Below are 17,091 nucleotides of genomic sequence, written 5' to 3' on the forward strand. Positions count from 1 at the left end.
TAATATCTCAAACAGTCTACGCTTTGATCGTTCCCTGGAAGACCAGAAGTAGTTTCCGATGCACATCTGGAGGCAATCTGTTACCTGTGGACCTTCAAACTGTTGACGAAACACAGAAATTGCATCGGGATTAAATACAACATTCACCATGCGCACTTTCCTCCATGGGAGTAATGCCTGAAAGAGTCTACGCTTTGCTCGTTCTCTGGAAGACCAGTAGTACTTTCCGATGCACATCTGGAGACATTCTGTAATCTATGGACTATCAGAGTGTTGATGAAACACAGAAATTTCATCGGGACTGAGTACAACAGTCACCATTCGCACTTTCCTCCATGGTAGTAATGTCTCAAACAGTCTACGCTATGATCGTTCCCTGGAAGACCAGTAGTAGTTTCCGATGCACGTCTGAGGGCAATCTGTAATCTGTGGACTATCAGAGTGTTGATGAAACACAGCAATTGCAACGGGACTGAGTACAATAGTAACCATTTGCACTTTCCTCCATGGGAGTAATGTCTCAAACAGTCTACGCTTTGATCGATCCCTGGAAGACCACTTGTAGTTTCCGATGCAAATCTGGAGGCATTCTATAATCTGTGGTCTATCAGACTGTTGATGATACACAGAAATTGCCTCGGGATTGAATACAACAGTCACCATGCGCACTCTCCTCCATGGGAGTAATGTCTCAAACAGTCTATGCTTTGATCGATCCTTGGAAGACCAGTAGTAGTTTCCGATGCACATCTGGATGCAATCTGTAATCTGTGGACGATCAGAGTGTTGATCAAACACAGAAAATGCATCGGGATTGAATGCAACTGTCACCATGCACACTTTCCTCCATGGGAGTAATGTCTGAAACAGTCTACGATTTGATCGTTCCCTGGATGACCAGTAGTAATATCCGATGCAGATCTGGAGGCATTCTGTAATCTGTGGACTATCAGAGTATTAATGAAACACAGAAACTGCATCGGGATTAAATACAACAGTCACCATGCGCACTTTCCTGAATGGGAGTAATATCTCAATCAGTCTACGCTTTGATCGTTCCCTGGAAGACCAGAAGTAGTTTCCGATGCACATCTGGAGGGCTTCTGTAATCTGTGGACTATCAGAGTGTTGATGAAACACAGAAATTGCATAGGGATTGAATACAACAGTCACCATGTGCACTCTCCTTCATGGGAAAAATGTCTCAAACAGTCTACGATTTGATCGTTCCCAGGAAGACCCGAAGTAGTTTCCGATGCTCATCTGGAGGCATTCTGTAATCTGTGGACTATCAGAGTGTTGATGAAACACAGAAAACGCATGGGGAATGAATACAACAGTCACCATATGCACTTTCCTCCATAGGAGTAATGTCTCAAAGAGTTTACGATTTGATGGTTCCCTGGAAGACCAGTAATAGTTTCCGATGCACATCTGGAGGCATTCTATAATCTGTGGACTATCAGAGTGTTGAAGAAACACAAAACTTCCATCGGGAGTGAATACAACAGTCACAATGCGCACTTTCCTCCATGGGAGTAATGTCTGACACTGTCTACGCTTTGATCGTTCCACGGAAGACCCGTAGTAGTTTCCGATGCACATCTGGAGGCATTCTGTTATTTGTGGACCTTCAAAGTGTTGATGAAACACAGAAATTGCATCGGAATTGAATACAACAGTCACCATGCACACTTTCCTCCATGGGAGTAATGTCTCAAACAGTCTACGATTTGATCGATCCCTGGAAGACCACTAGTAGTTTCCGATGCACATCTGGAGGCATTCTATAATCTGTGGACTATCAGAGTGTTGAAGAAACACAAAACTTCCATCGGGAGTGAATACAACAGTCACAATGCGCACTTTCCTCCATGGGAGTAATGTGTCACACAGTCTACGCTTTCATCGTTCCCCAGAAGCCCAGTAGTAGTTCCCGATGCACATCTGGAGCCATTCTGTAATCTGTGGACTCTCAGAGTGTTGATGAAACACTGAAATTGCATCGCGATTGAATACAACAGTCACAATGAACACTTACCTCCATGGGAGTAATGTCTCAAACAGTCTACGCTTTGATCGTTCCCTTTAAGACCAGTAGTAGTTTCCAGTGCACATCTGGAGGCAATCTGTAATCTGTGACCTTCAAAGTGTTGACGAAACTCAGAAATTGCATCGGGATTAAATACAACATTCACCATGCGCACTTTCCTCCATGGGAGTAATGTCTGAAACAGTCTACGCTTAGATCGTTCCCTGCACGACCCGTAGTAGTTTCCGATGCACATCTGGAGGCATTCTGTAATTTGTGGTCCTTCAAAGGGTTGATGAAACACAGAAATTGCATCGGAATTGAATACAACTGTCACCATGCACACTTTCTTCCATGGGAGTAATTTCTCAAACAGTCTACGATTTGATACATCCCTGGAAGACCACTAGTAGTTTCAGATACACATCTGGAGGCATTCTATAATCTGTGGTCTATCAGACTGTTTATGAAACACAGAAATTGCTTCGGGATTGAATACAACAGTCACCATGCGCACTCTCCTCCATGGGAGTAATGTCTCAAACAGTATACGCTTTGATCGTTCCCTGGAAGACCAGTAGTAGTTTCCGATGCACATCTGGAGGCATTCTGTAATCTGTGGCCTTCAAATTGCTGATGAAACACAGAAATTGCATCGGGATTGAATACAACAGTCACCATGCACACTTTCCTCCATGGGAGTAATGTCTCAAACAGTCCACGCCTTGATCGTTCCCTGGAAGACCAGTAGTACTTTCCGATGCACATTTGGAGGCATTCTGTAATCTGTGGACTATCAGAGTGTTGATGAAACACAGCATTTGCATCGGGACTGAGTACAACAGTCACCATTCGCACTTTCCTCCATGGGAGTAATTTCTGAAACAGTCTACGCTTTGATAGATCCCTGGAAGACCACTAGTAGTTTCAGATACACATCTGGAGGCATTCTATAATCTGTGGTCTATCAGACTGTTGATGAAACACAGAAATTGCTTCGGGATTGAATACAACTGTCACCATGCACACTCTCCTCCGTGGGAGTAATGTCTCAAACAGTATACGCTTTGATCGTTCCCATGGAAGACCAGTAGTAGTTTCCGATGCACATCTGGAGGCATTCTGTAATCTGTGGCCTTCAAATTGCTGATGAAACACAGAAATTGCATCGGGATTGAATACAACAGTCACCATGCGCACTTTCCTGAATGGGAGTAATATCTCAAACTGTCTACGCTTTGATCGTTCCCTGGAAGACCAGAAGTAGTTTACGATTCACATCTGGGGGATTCTGTAATCTGTGGACTATCAGAGTGTTGATGAATCACAGAAATTGCATAGGGATTGAGTACAACAGTCACCATGTGCACTCTCCTTCATGGGAGTAGTGTCTCAAACAGTCTACGCTTTGATCGTTCCCAGGAAGACCAGAAGTAGTTTCCGATGCACATATGGAGGCATTCTGTAATCTGTGGACTATCAGAGTGTTGATGAAACACAGAAAATGCATCGGGAATGAATACAACAGTCACCATGCGCACTTTCCTCCATTGGAGTAATGTCTCAAAGAGTTTACGCTTTGATCGTTCCCTGGAAGACCAGTAGTAGTTTCCGATGCACATCTGGAGGCAATCTGTTACCTGTGGACCTTCAAACTGTTGACGAAACACAGAAATTGCATCGGGATTGAATACAACAGTCACCATGCACACTTTCCTCCATGGGAGTATTGTCTCAAACAGTCCACGCCTTGATCGTTCCCTGGAAGACCAGTAGTACTTTCCGATGCACATTTGGAGGCATTCTGTAAACTGTGGACTATCAGAGTGTTGATGAAACACAGCATTTGCATCGGGACTGAGTACAACAGTCACCATTCGCACTTTCCTCCATGGGAGTAATGTCTGAAACAGTCTACGCTTTGATAGATCCCTGGAAGACCAGTAGTAGTTTCAGATACACATCTGGAGGCATTCTATAATCTGTGGTCTATCAGACTGTTGATGAAACACAGAAATTGTTTCGGGATTGAATACAACAGTCACCATGCGCACTCTCCTCCATGGGAGTAATGTCTCAAACAGTATACGCTTTGATCGTTCCCTGGAAGACCAGTAGTAGTTTCCGATGCACATCTGGAGGCATTCTGTAATCTGTGGCCTTCAAATTGCTGATGAAACACAGAAATTGCATCGGGATTGAATACAACAGTCACCATGCGCACTTTCATGAATGGGAGTAATATCTCAAACAGTCTACGCTTTGATCGTTCCCTGGAAGACCAGAAGTAGTTTCCGATGTACATCTGGAGGGATTCTGTAATCTGTGGACTATCAGAGTGTTGATGAATCACAGAAATTGCATAGGGATTGAATACAACTGTCACCATGTGCACTCTCCTTCATGGGAGTAGTGTCTCAAACAGTCTACGCTTTGATCGTTCCCAGGAAGACCAGAAGTAGTTTCCGTTGCACATCTGGAGGCATTCTGTAATCTGTGGACTATCAGAGTGTTGATGAAACACAGAAAATGCATCGGGAATGAATACAACAGTCACCATGCGCACTTTCCTCCATAGGAGTAATGTCTCAAAGAGTTTCCGCTTTGATCGTTCCCTGGAAGACCAGTAGTAGTTTCCGATGCACATCTGGAGGCAATCTGTTACCTGTGGACCTTCAAACTGTTGACGAAACACAGAAATTGCATCGGGATTAAATACAACATTCACCATGCGCACTTTCCTCCATGGGAGTAATGCCTGAAAGAGTCTACGCTTTGCTCGTTCTCTGGAAGACCAGTAGTACTTTCCGATGCACATCTGGAGACATTCTGTAATCTATGGACTATCAGAGTGTTGATGAAACACAGAAATTTCATCGGGACTGAGTACAACAGTCACTATTCGCACTTTCATCCATGGGAGTAATGTCTCAAACAGTCTACGCTATGATCGTTCCCTGGAAGACCAGTAGTAGTTTCCGATGCACATCTGAGGGCAATCTGTTATCTGTGGACTATCAGAGTGTTGATGAAACACAGCAATTGCTACGGGACTGAGTACAATAGTAACCATTTGCACTTTCCTCCATGGGAGTAATGTCTCAAACAGTCTACGCTTTGATCGGTCCCTGGAAGACCACTAGTAGTTTCCGATGCAAATCTGGAGGCATTCTATAATGTGTGGTCTATCAGACTGTTGATAATACACAGAAATTGCCTCGGGATTGAATACAACAGTCACCATGCGCACTCTCCTCCATGGGAGTAATGTCTCAAACAGTCTATGCTTTGATCGTTCCCTGGAAGACCAGTAGTAGTTTCCGATGCACATCTGGATGCAATCTGTAATCTGTGGACGATCAGAGTGTTGATCAAACACAGAAAATGCATCGGGATTGAATGCAACAGTCACCATGCACACTTTCCTCCATGGGAGTAATGTCTGAAACAGTCTACGATTTGATCGTTCCCTGGATGACCAGTAGTAATATCCGATGCAGATCTGGAGGCATTCTGTAATCTGTGGACTATCAGAGTATTAATGAAACACAGAAACTGCATCGGGATTAAATACAACAGTCACCATGCGCACTTTCCTGAATGGTAGTAATATCTCAATCAGTCTACGCTTTGATCGTTCCCTGGAAGACCAGAAGTAGTTTCCGATGCACATCTGGAGGGCTTCTGTAATCTATTGACTATCAGAGTGTTGATGAAACACAGAAATTGCATAGGGATTGAATACAACAGTCACCATGTGCACTCTCCTTCATGGGAAAAATGTCTCAAACAGTCTACGATTTGATCGTTCCCAGGAAGACCCGAAGTAGTTTCCGATGCTCATCTGGAGGCATTCTGTAATCTGTGGACTATCAGAGTGTTGATGAAACACAGAAAACGCATGGGGAATGAATACAACAGTCACCATACGCACTTTCCTCCATAGGAGTAATGTCTCAAAGAGTTTACGATTTGATCGTTCCCTGGAAGACCAGTAATAGTTTCCGATGCACATCTGGAGGCATTCTATAATCTGTGGTCTATCAGACTTTTGATGAAACACAGAAATTGCTTCGGGATTGAATACTACAGTCACCATGCGCACTTTCCTCCCTGGAAGTAATGTCTCAAACAGTCCACGCCTTGATCGTTCCCTGGAAGACCAGTAGTACTTTCCGATGCACATTTGGAATCATTCTGTAATCTGTGGAATATCAGAGTGTTGATGAAACACTGCATTTGCATCGGGACTGAGTACAACAGTCACCATTCGCACTTTTCTCCTTGGGAGCAATGTCTGAAACAGTCTACGCTTTGATAGATCCCTGGAAGACCACTAGTAGTTTCAGATACACATCTGGAGGCATTGTATAACCTGTGGTCTATCAGACTGTTGATGAAACACAGAAGTTGCTTCGGGATTGAATACAACAGTCACCATGCGCACTCTCCTCCATGGGAGTAATGTTTCAAACAGTATACGCTTTGATCGTTCACTGCAAGACCAGTAGTAGTTTCCGATGCACATCTGGAGGCATTCTATAACCTGCGGACTATCAGACTGTTGATGAAACACAGAAATTGCATCGGGATTGAATACAACAGTCACCATGCACACTTTCCTCCATGGAAGTAATGTCTGAAACTGTCTACGCTTTTATCGTTCCCAGGAAGACCAGTAGTAGTTTCCGATGCACATCTGGAGACAATCTGTAGTCTGTGGACTATCAGAGTGTTGATGGAACACAGAAATTGCATCAGGATTGAATACAACAGTCACCATGCACACTTTCCTCCATGGGAGTAATGTCTCAAACAGTCTACGTTTTTGATCGTTCCCAGGAAGACCAGTAGTAGTTTCCGATGCACATCTGGAGGCAATCTTTATTCTGTTAACTATCAGATTGTTGATGAAACACAGAAATTGCATCGGGATTGAATACAACAGTCACCATGCCCACTTTCCTCCATGGGAGTAATGTCTCAAACAGTCCACGCTTTGATCGTTCCCAGGAAGACCAGTAGTAGTTTCCGATGCACGTCTGGAGGCATTCTGTAATTTGTGGACCTTCAAAGTGTTGATGAAACACAGAAATTGCATAGGGATTGAGTACAACAGTCACCATGCACACTTTCCTCCATGGGAGTAATGTCTCAAACAGTCTACGTTTTTGATCGTTCCCAGGAAGACCAGTAGTAGTTTCCGATGCACATCTGGAGGCAATCTGTAATCTGTTAACTATCAGAGTGTTGATGCAACACAGAAATTGCATCGGGATTGAATACAACAGTCACCATGCACACTTTCCTCCATGGGAGTAATGTCTCAAACAGTCCACGCTTTGATCGTTCCCTGGAAGACCAGTAGTAGTTTCCGATGCACATCTGAAGGCATTCTGTAATTTGTGGACCTTCAAAGTGTTGATGAAACACAGAAATTGCACACGGATTGAATACAACCGTCACCATGCACACTTACCTCAATGGGAGTAATGTCTCAAACAGTCTATGTTTTTGATCGTTCCCAGGAAGACCAGTAGTAGTTTCCGATGCACATCTGGAGGCAATCTTTAATCTGTGGACTATCAGAGTGTTGATGAAACCGAGAAATCGCATCGGGATTGAATACAACAGTCAACATGCGCACTTTCCTCAATGTGAGTAATGCCTCAAACAGTCCACGCTTTGATGGTTCCCTTTAAGACCAGTAGTACTTTCCGATGCACATTTGGAGGCGATCTGTAATCTGTGGACTATCAGAGTGTTGATGAAACACAGATAATGCATTGGGGTTGAGTACAACAGTCACTATTCGCACTTTCCTCCACGGGAGTAATGTCTCAAACAGTCTACGCTTTGATCGTTCCCCGGAAGACCAATAGTAGTTTCCGATGCACATCTGGAGGCATTCTACAAACTGTGACCTACCAGACTGTTGATGAAACACAGAAATTGCATATGGATTGAATACAACAGTTACGATGCACACTTTCCTCCATGGGAGTAATGTCTCAAACAGTCTACGCTTTGATCGTTCACTGCAAGACCAGTAGTAGTTTTCGATGCACATCTGGAGGCATTCTGTAATCTGTGGACCTCCAAAGTGTTGATGAAACACAGAAATTTCATCGGATTGAATACAACAGTCACCATGCACACTTTCCTCCATGGGAGTAATGTCTGAAACAGTCGACGCTTTCATCGTTCCCAGGAAGCCAGTTGTAGTTTACGATGCACATCTGTAGACAATCTGTAATCTGTGGACTATCAGTGTGTTGATGAAACACTGAAATTTTGCATCGGGATTGAATACAACTGTCAACATTACCACTTTCCTCCATGGGAGTAATGTCTGAAAAAGTCTACGCTTTGATCGTTCCCAGGAAGACCAGTAGTAGTTTCCGATGAACATGTGGAGACAATCTTTAATCTGTGGACTATCAGTGTGTTGATGAAACATAGAAATTGCATAGGGATTGAATACAACAGTCACCATGCACACTTTCCTCCATGGGAGTAATGTCTCAAACAGTCTACGCTTTCATCGTTCCCTGAAAGACCAGTAGTAGTTTCCGATGCACATCTGGAGGCATTCTGTACTCTGTGGGTCTTCATAGTGTTGATGAAACCCAGAAATTGCATCGGGATTGAATACAACAATCACCATGCGCACTTTCCTCCATGGGAGTAATGTCTCAAACAGTCCACGCTTTGATCGTTCCCTTTAAGACCAGTAGTACTTTCGGATGCACATTTGGAGTCGATCTGTAATCTGTGGACTATCAGAGTGTTGATGAAACACAGATAATTCATCGGGATTGAGTACAACAGTCACCATTCGCACTTTCCTCCATGGGAGTAATGTCTCAAACAGTCTACGCTTTGATCGTTCCTTGGAAGACCAGTAGTAGTTTCCGATGCACATCTGGAGGCATTCTGTAATTTGTGGACCATCAAAGTGTTGATGAAACACAGAAATTGCATCGGGACTGAGTACAACAGTCACCATGCGCACTCTCCTCCATGGGAGTAATGTCTGAAACAGTCTACGCTTTGATCGTTCCCCGGAAGTCCAGTAGTAGTTTCCGATGCACAAATGGAAGCATTCTGTAATCTGTGGACTATCAGAGTATTGATGAAACACAGAAATTGCATCGGGATTGAATACAACAGTCACCATGCGCACTTTCCTGAATGGGAGTAATATCTCAAACAGTCTACGCTTTGATCGTTCCGTGGAAGACCAGTAGTAGTTTCCGATGCACTGCTGGTGGCATTCTGTAATCTGTGGACCTTCAAAGTGTTGACGAAACTCAGAAATTGGATTGCGATTAAATACAACATTCACCATGCGCACTTTCCTCCACGGGAGTAATGTCTCAAACAGTCTACGCTTTGATCGTTCCGTGGAAGACCAGTAGTAGTTTCCGATGCACTGCTGGTGGCATTCAGTAATCTGTGGACTATCAGAGTGCTGATGAAACACAAAAATTCCATCAGGAGTGAATACAACAGTCACATGCGCACTTTCCTCCATAGGAGTAATGTCAAACAGTCTACGCTTTGATCGTTCCCTGGAAAACCAGTAGTAGTTTCTGATGCACATCTGGAGGCAATCTGTAATCTGTGGACCTTCAAAGTGTTGACGAAACTCAGAAATTGGATTGCGATTAAATACAACATTCACCATGCGCACTTTCCTCCATGGGAGTAATGTCTCGAACAGTCTACGCTTTGATCGTTCCCTGGAAGACCAGTAGTAGTTTCCGATGCACATCTGGAGGCAACCTGTAATGTGTACCTTGAAAGTGTTGACGAAACTCAGAAATTGCATCGGGATTAAATACAACATTCACCATGCGCACTTTCCTCCATGGGAATAATGTCTGAAACAGTCTACGCTTTGATCGTTCTACGGAAGACCCGTAGTAGTTTCCGATGCACATCTGGAGGCATTCTGTAATTTGTGGATCTTCAAAGTGTTGATGAAACACAGAAATTGCATCGGAATTGAATACAACAGTCACCATGCACACTTTCCTCCATGGGAGTAATGTCTCAAACAGTCTACGATTTGATCGATCCCTGGAAGACCACTAGTAGTTTCCGATGCACATCTGGAGGGGTTCTATAATCTGTGGACTATCAGAGTGTTGAAGAAACACAAAACTTCCATCGGGAGTGAATACAACAGTCACAATGCGCACTTTCCTCCATGGGAGTAATGTGTCAAACAGTCTACGCTTTGATCGTTCCCCAGAAGCCCAGTAGTAGTTCCCGATGCACATCTGGAGGCATTCTGTAATCTGTGGCCTCTCAGTATGTTTATGAAACACTGAAATTGCATCGCGATTGAATACAACAGTCACAATGCGCACTTACCTCAATGGGAGTAATGTCTCAAACAGTCTACGCTTTGATCGTTCCCTTGAAGACCAGTAGTAGTTTCCGATGCACATCTGGAGGCAATCTGTAATCTGTGACCTTCAACGTGTTGACGAAACTCAGAAATTGCATCGGGATTGAATACAACAGTCACCATGCGCACTTTCCTCCCTGGAAGTAATGTCTCAAACAGTCCACGCCTTGATCGTTCCCTGGAAGACCAGTAGTACTTTCCGATGCACATTTGGAGGCATTCTGTAATCTGTGGACTATCAGAGTGTTGATGAAACACAGCATTTGCATCGGGACTGAGTACAACAGTCACCATGCGCACTCTCCTCCATGGGGGTAATGTCTCAAACAGTATCCGCTTTGATCGTTCCCTGGAAGACCAGTTGTAGTTTCCGATGCACATCTGGAGGCATTCTGTAATCTGTGGCCTTCAAATTGCTGATGAAACACAGAAATTGCATCGGGATTGAATACAACAGTCACCATGCACACTTTCCTCCATGGGAGTAATATCTGAAACAGTCTACGCTTTAATCGTTCCCCGGAAGACCAGTAGTAGTTTCCGATGCACAAATGGAGGCATTCTGTAATCTGTGGACTATCAGAGTATTGATGAAACACAGAAATTGCATCGGGATTGAATACAACAGTCACCATGCGCACTTTCCTGAATGGGAGTAATATCTCAAACAGTCTACGCTTTGATCGTTCCCTGGAAGACCAGAAGTAGTTTCCGATGCACATCTGGAGGGATTCTGTAATCTGCGAACTATCAGAGTGTTGATGAAACACAGAAATTGCATCGGGATTGAATACAACAGTCACCATGCGCATTTTCTTCCATGAGAGTAATATCTCAAACAGTCTACGCTTTGATCGTCCCATTAAGACCAGTAGTAGTTTCCGATGCACATCTGGATGCAATCTGTAATCTGTGGACTATAAGAGTATTGATGAAACACAGATATTACATCGGGATTGAATACAACTGTCACCATGAGCACTTTCCTGAATGGGAGTAATGTCTCAGACAGTCTACGCTTTCATCGTTCCCTGAAAGACCAGTAGTAGTTTCCGATGCACATCTGGAGGCAATCTGTACTCTGTGGGTCTTCATAGTGTTGATGAAACCCAGAAATTGCATCGGGATTGAATACAACAATCACCATGCGCACTTTCCTCCATGGGAGTAATGTCTCAAACAGTCCACGCTTTGATCGTTCCCTTTAAGACCAGTAGTACTTTCGGATGCACATTTGGAGTCGATCTGTAATCTGTGGACTATCAGAGTGTTGATGAAACACAGATAATTCATCGGGATTGAGTACAACAGTCACCATTCGCACTTTCCTCCATGGGAGTAATGTCTCAAACAGTCTACGCTTTGATCGTTCCTTGGAAGACCAGTAGTAGTTTCCGATGCACATCTGGAGGCATTCTGTAATTTGTGGACCATCAAAGTGTTGATGAAACACAGAAATTGCATCGGGACTGAGTACAACAGTCACCATGCGCACTCTCCTCCATGGGAGCAATGTCTGAAACAGTCTACGCTTTGATCGTTCCCCGGAAGTCCAGTAGTAGTTTCCGATGCACAAATGGAAGCATTCTGTAATCTGTGGACTATCAGAGTATTGATGAAACACAGAAATTGCATCGGGATTGAATACAACAGTCACCATGCGCACTTTCCTGAATGGGAGTAATATCTCAAACAGTCTACGCTTTGATCGTTCCGTGGAAGACCAGTAGTAGTTTCCGATGCACTGCTGGTGGCATTCTGTAATCTGTGGACCTTCAAAGTGTTGACGAAACTCAGAAATTGGATTGCGATTAAATACAACATTCACCATGCGCACTTTCCTCCACGGGAGTAATGTCTCAAACAGTCTACGCTTTGATCGTTCCGTGGAAGACCAGTAGTAGTTTCCGATGCACTGCTGGTGGCATTCAGTAATCTGTGGACTATCAGAGTGCTGATGAAACACAAAAATTCCATCAGGAGTGAATACAACAGTCACATGCGCACTTTCCTCCATAGGAGTAATGTCAAACAGTCTACGCTTTGATCGTTCCCTGGAAAACCAGTAGTAGTTTCTGATGCACATCTGGAGGCAATCTGTAATCTGTGGACCTTCAAAGTGTTGACGAAACTCAGAAATTGGATTGCGATTAAATACAACATTCACCATGCGCACTTTCCTCCATGGGAGTAATGTCTCGAACAGTCTACGCTTTGATCGTTCCCTGGAAGACCAGTAGTAGTTTCCGATGCACATCTGGAGGCAACCTGTAATGTGTACCTTGAAAGTGTTGACGAAACTCAGAAATTGCATCGGGATTAAATACAACATTCACCATGCGCACTTTCCTCCATGGGAATAATGTCTGAAACAGTCTACGCTTTGATCGTTCTACGGAAGACCCGTAGTAGTTTCCGATGCACATCTGGAGGCATTCTGTAATTTGTGGATCTTCAAAGTGTTGATGAAACACAGAAATTGCATCGGAATTGAATACAACAGTCACCATGCACACTTTCCTCCATGGGAGTAATGTCTCAAACAGTCTACGATTTGATCGATCCCTGGAAGACCACTAGTAGTTTCCGATGCACATCTGGAGGGGTTCTATAATCTGTGGACTATCAGAGTGTTGAAGAAACACAAAACTTCCATCGGGAGTGAATACAACAGTCACAATGCGCACTTTCCTCCATGGGAGTAATGTGTCAAACAGTCTACGCTTTGATCGTTCCCCAGAAGCCCAGTAGTAGTTCCCGATGCACATCTGGAGGCATTCTGTAATCTGTGGCCTCTCAGAATGTTTATGAAACACTGAAATTGCATCGCGATTGAATACAACAGTCACAATGCGCACTTACCTCAATGGGAGTAATGTCTCAAACAGTCTACGCTTTGATCGTTCCCTTGAAGACCAGTAGTAGTTTCCGATGCACATCTGGAGGCAATCTGTAATCTGTGACCTTCAACGTGTTGACGAAACTCAGAAATTGCATCGGGATTGAATACAACAGTCACCATGCGCACTTTCCTCCCTGGAAGTAATGTCTCAAACAGTCCACGCCTTGATCGTTCCCTGGAAGACCAGTAGTACTTTCCGATGCACATTTGGAGGCATTCTGTAATCTGTGGACTATCAGAGTGTTGATGAAACACAGCATTTGCATCGGGACTGAGTACAACAGTCACCATGCGCACTCTCCTCCATGGGGGTAATGTCTCAAACAGTATCCGCTTTGATCGTTCCCTGGAAGACCAGTTGTAGTTTCCGATGCACATCTGGAGGCATTCTGTAATCTGTGGCCTTCAAATTGCTGATGAAACACAGAAATTGCATCGGGATTGAATACAACAGTCACCATGCACACTTTCCTCCATGGGAGTAATATCTGAAACAGTCTACGCTTTGATCGTTCCCCGGAAGACCAGTAGTAGTTTCCGATGCACAAATGGAGGCATTCTGTAATCTGTAGACTATCAGAGTATTGATGAAACACCGAAATTGCATCGGGATTGAATACAACAGTCACCATGCGCACTTTCCTGAATGGGAGTAATATCTCAAACAGTCTACGCTTTGATCGTTCCCTGGAAGACCAGAAGTAGTTTCCGATGCACATCTGGAGGGATTCTGTAATCTGCGAACTATCAGAGTGTTGATGAAACACAGAAATTGCATCGGGATTGAATACAACAGTCACCATGCGCACTTTCCTCCATGGGAGTAATGCCTGAAAGAGTCTACGCTTTGCTCGTTCCCTGGAAGACCAGTAGTACTTTCCGATGCACATCTGGAGACATTCTGTAATCTATGGACTATCAGAGTGTTGATGAAACACAGAAATTGCATCGGGACTGAGTACAACAGTCACCATTCGCACTTTCCTCCATGGGAGTAATGTCTCAAACAGTCTACGCTATGAACGTTCCCTGGAAGACCAGTAGTAGTTTCCGATGCACATCTCAGGGCAATCTCTAATCTGTGGACTATCAGAGTGTTGATGAAACACAGCAATTGCAACGGGACTGAGTACAACAGTAACCATTTGCACTTTCCTCCATGGGAGTAATGTCTCAAACAGTCTAGTCTTTGATCGATCCCTGGAAGACCACTAGTAGTTTCCGATGCAAATCTGGAGGCATTCTATAATCTGTGGTCTATCAGACTGTTGATGATACACAGAAATATCCTCGGGATTGAATACAACAGTCACCATGCGCACTCTCCTCCATGGGAGTAATGTCTCAAACAGTCTACGCTTTGATCGTTCCCTGGAAGACCAGTAGTAGTTTCCGATGCACATCTGGATGCAATCTGTAATCTGTGGACGATCAGAGTGTTGATGAAACACAGAAATTGCATCGGGATTGAATGCAACAGTCACCATGCACACTTTCCTCCATGGGAGTAATGTCTGATACAGTCTACGATTTGATCGTTCCCTGGATGACCAGTAGTAGTATCCGACGCAGATCTGGAGGCATTCTGTAATCTGTGGACTATCAGAGTATTGATGAAACACAGAAACTGCATCGGGATTAAATACAACAGTCACCATGCGCACTTTCCTGAATGGGAGTAATATCTCAATCAGTCTAAGCTTTGATCGTTCCCTGGAAGACCAGAAGTAGTTTCCGATGCACATCTGGAGGGCTTCTGTAATCTGTGGACTATCAGAGTGTTGATGAAACACAGAAATTGCATAGGGATTGAATACAACAGTCACCATGTTCACTCTCCTTCATGGGAAAAATGTTTCAAACAGTCTACGATTTGATCGTTCCCAGGAAGACCCGAAGTAGTTTCCGATGCACATCTGGAGGCATTCTGTAATCTGTGGACTATCTGAGTGTTGATGAAACACAGAAAACGGATGGAGAATGAATACAACAGTCACCATGCGCACTTTCTTCCATAGGAGTAATGTCTCAAAGTGTTTACGCTTTGATCGTTCCCTGGAAGACCAGTAGTAGTTTCCGATGCACATCTGGAAGCATTCTATAATCTGTGGTCTATCAGACTGTTGATGATACACAGAAATATCCTCGGGATTGAATACAACAGTCACCATGCGCACTCTCCTCCATGGGAGTAATGTCTCAAACAGTCTACGCTTTGATCGTTCCCTGGAAGACCAGTAGTAGTTTCCGATGCACATCTGGATGCAATCTGTAATCTGTGGACGATCAGAGTGTTGATGAAACACAGAAATTGCATCGGGATTGAATGCAACAGTCACCATGCACACTTTCCTCCATGGGAGTAATGTCTGAAACAGTCTACGATTTGATCGTTCCCAGGATGACCAGTAGTAGTATCCGATGCAGATCTGGAGGCATTCTGTAATCTGTGGACTATCAGAGTATTGATGAAACACAGAAACTGCATCGGGATTAAATACAACAGTCACCATGCCCACTTTCCTGAATGGGAGTAATATCTCAATCAGTCTACGCTTTGATCGTTCCCTGGAAGACCAGAAGTAGTTTCCGATGCACATCTGGAGGGCTTCTGTAATCTGTGGACTATCAGAGTGTTGATGAAACACAGAAATTGCATAGGGATTGAATACAACAGTCACCATGTGCACTCTCCTTCATGGGAAAAATGTCTCAAACAGTCTACGATTTGATCGTTCCCAGGAAGACTCGAAGTAGTTTCCGATGCACATCTGGAGGCATTCTGTAATCTGTGGTCTATCAGACTGTTGACGAAACACAGAAATTGCTTCGGGATTGAATACAAGAGTCACCATGCGCACTTTCCTCCCTGGAAGTAATGTCTCAAACAGTCCACGCCTTGATCGTTCCCTGGAAGACCAGTTGTACTTTCCGATGCACATTTGGAATCATTCTGTAATCTGTGGACTATCAGAGTGTTGATGAAACACAGCATTTGCATCGGGACTGAGTACAACAGTCACCATTCGCACTTTCCTCCATGGGAGTAATGTCTGAAACAGTCTACGTTTTGATAGATCCCTGGAAGACCACTAGTAGTTTCCGATACACATCTGGAGGCATTCTATAATCTGTGGTCTATCAGACTGTTGATGAAACACAGAAGTTGCTTCGGGATTGAATACAACAGTCACCATGCGCACTCTCCTCCATGGGAGTAATGTCTCAAACAGTATAGGCTTTGATCGTTCCCTGGAAGACCAGTAATAGTTTCCGATGCACATCTGGAGGCATTCTGTAATCTGTGGCCTTCAAATTGCTGATGAAACACAGAAATTGCATCGGGATTGAATACAACAGTCACCATGCACACTTTCCTCCATGGGAGTAATGTCTGAAACAGTCTACGCTTTGATCGTTCCCCGGAAGACCAGTAGTAGTTTCCGATGCACAAATGGAGCCATTCTGTAATCTGTGGACTATCAGAGTATTGATGAAACACAGAAATTGCATCGGGATTGAATACAACAGTCACCATGCGCACTTTCCTGAATGGGAGTAATATCTCAAACAGTCTACGCTTTGATCGTTCCCTGGAAGACCAGAAGTAGTTTCCGATGCACATCTGGAGGGATTCTGTAATCTGTGGACTATCAGAGTGTTGATGAATCACAGAAATTGCATAGGGATTGAATACAACAGTCACCATGTGCACTCTCCTTCATGGGAGTAGTGTCT

Source organism: Schistocerca gregaria, unplaced genomic scaffold, assembly GCF_023897955.1.
Source record: "Schistocerca gregaria isolate iqSchGreg1 unplaced genomic scaffold, iqSchGreg1.2 ptg000169l, whole genome shotgun sequence".
Taxonomy (NCBI): domain Eukaryota; kingdom Metazoa; phylum Arthropoda; class Insecta; order Orthoptera; family Acrididae; genus Schistocerca; species Schistocerca gregaria.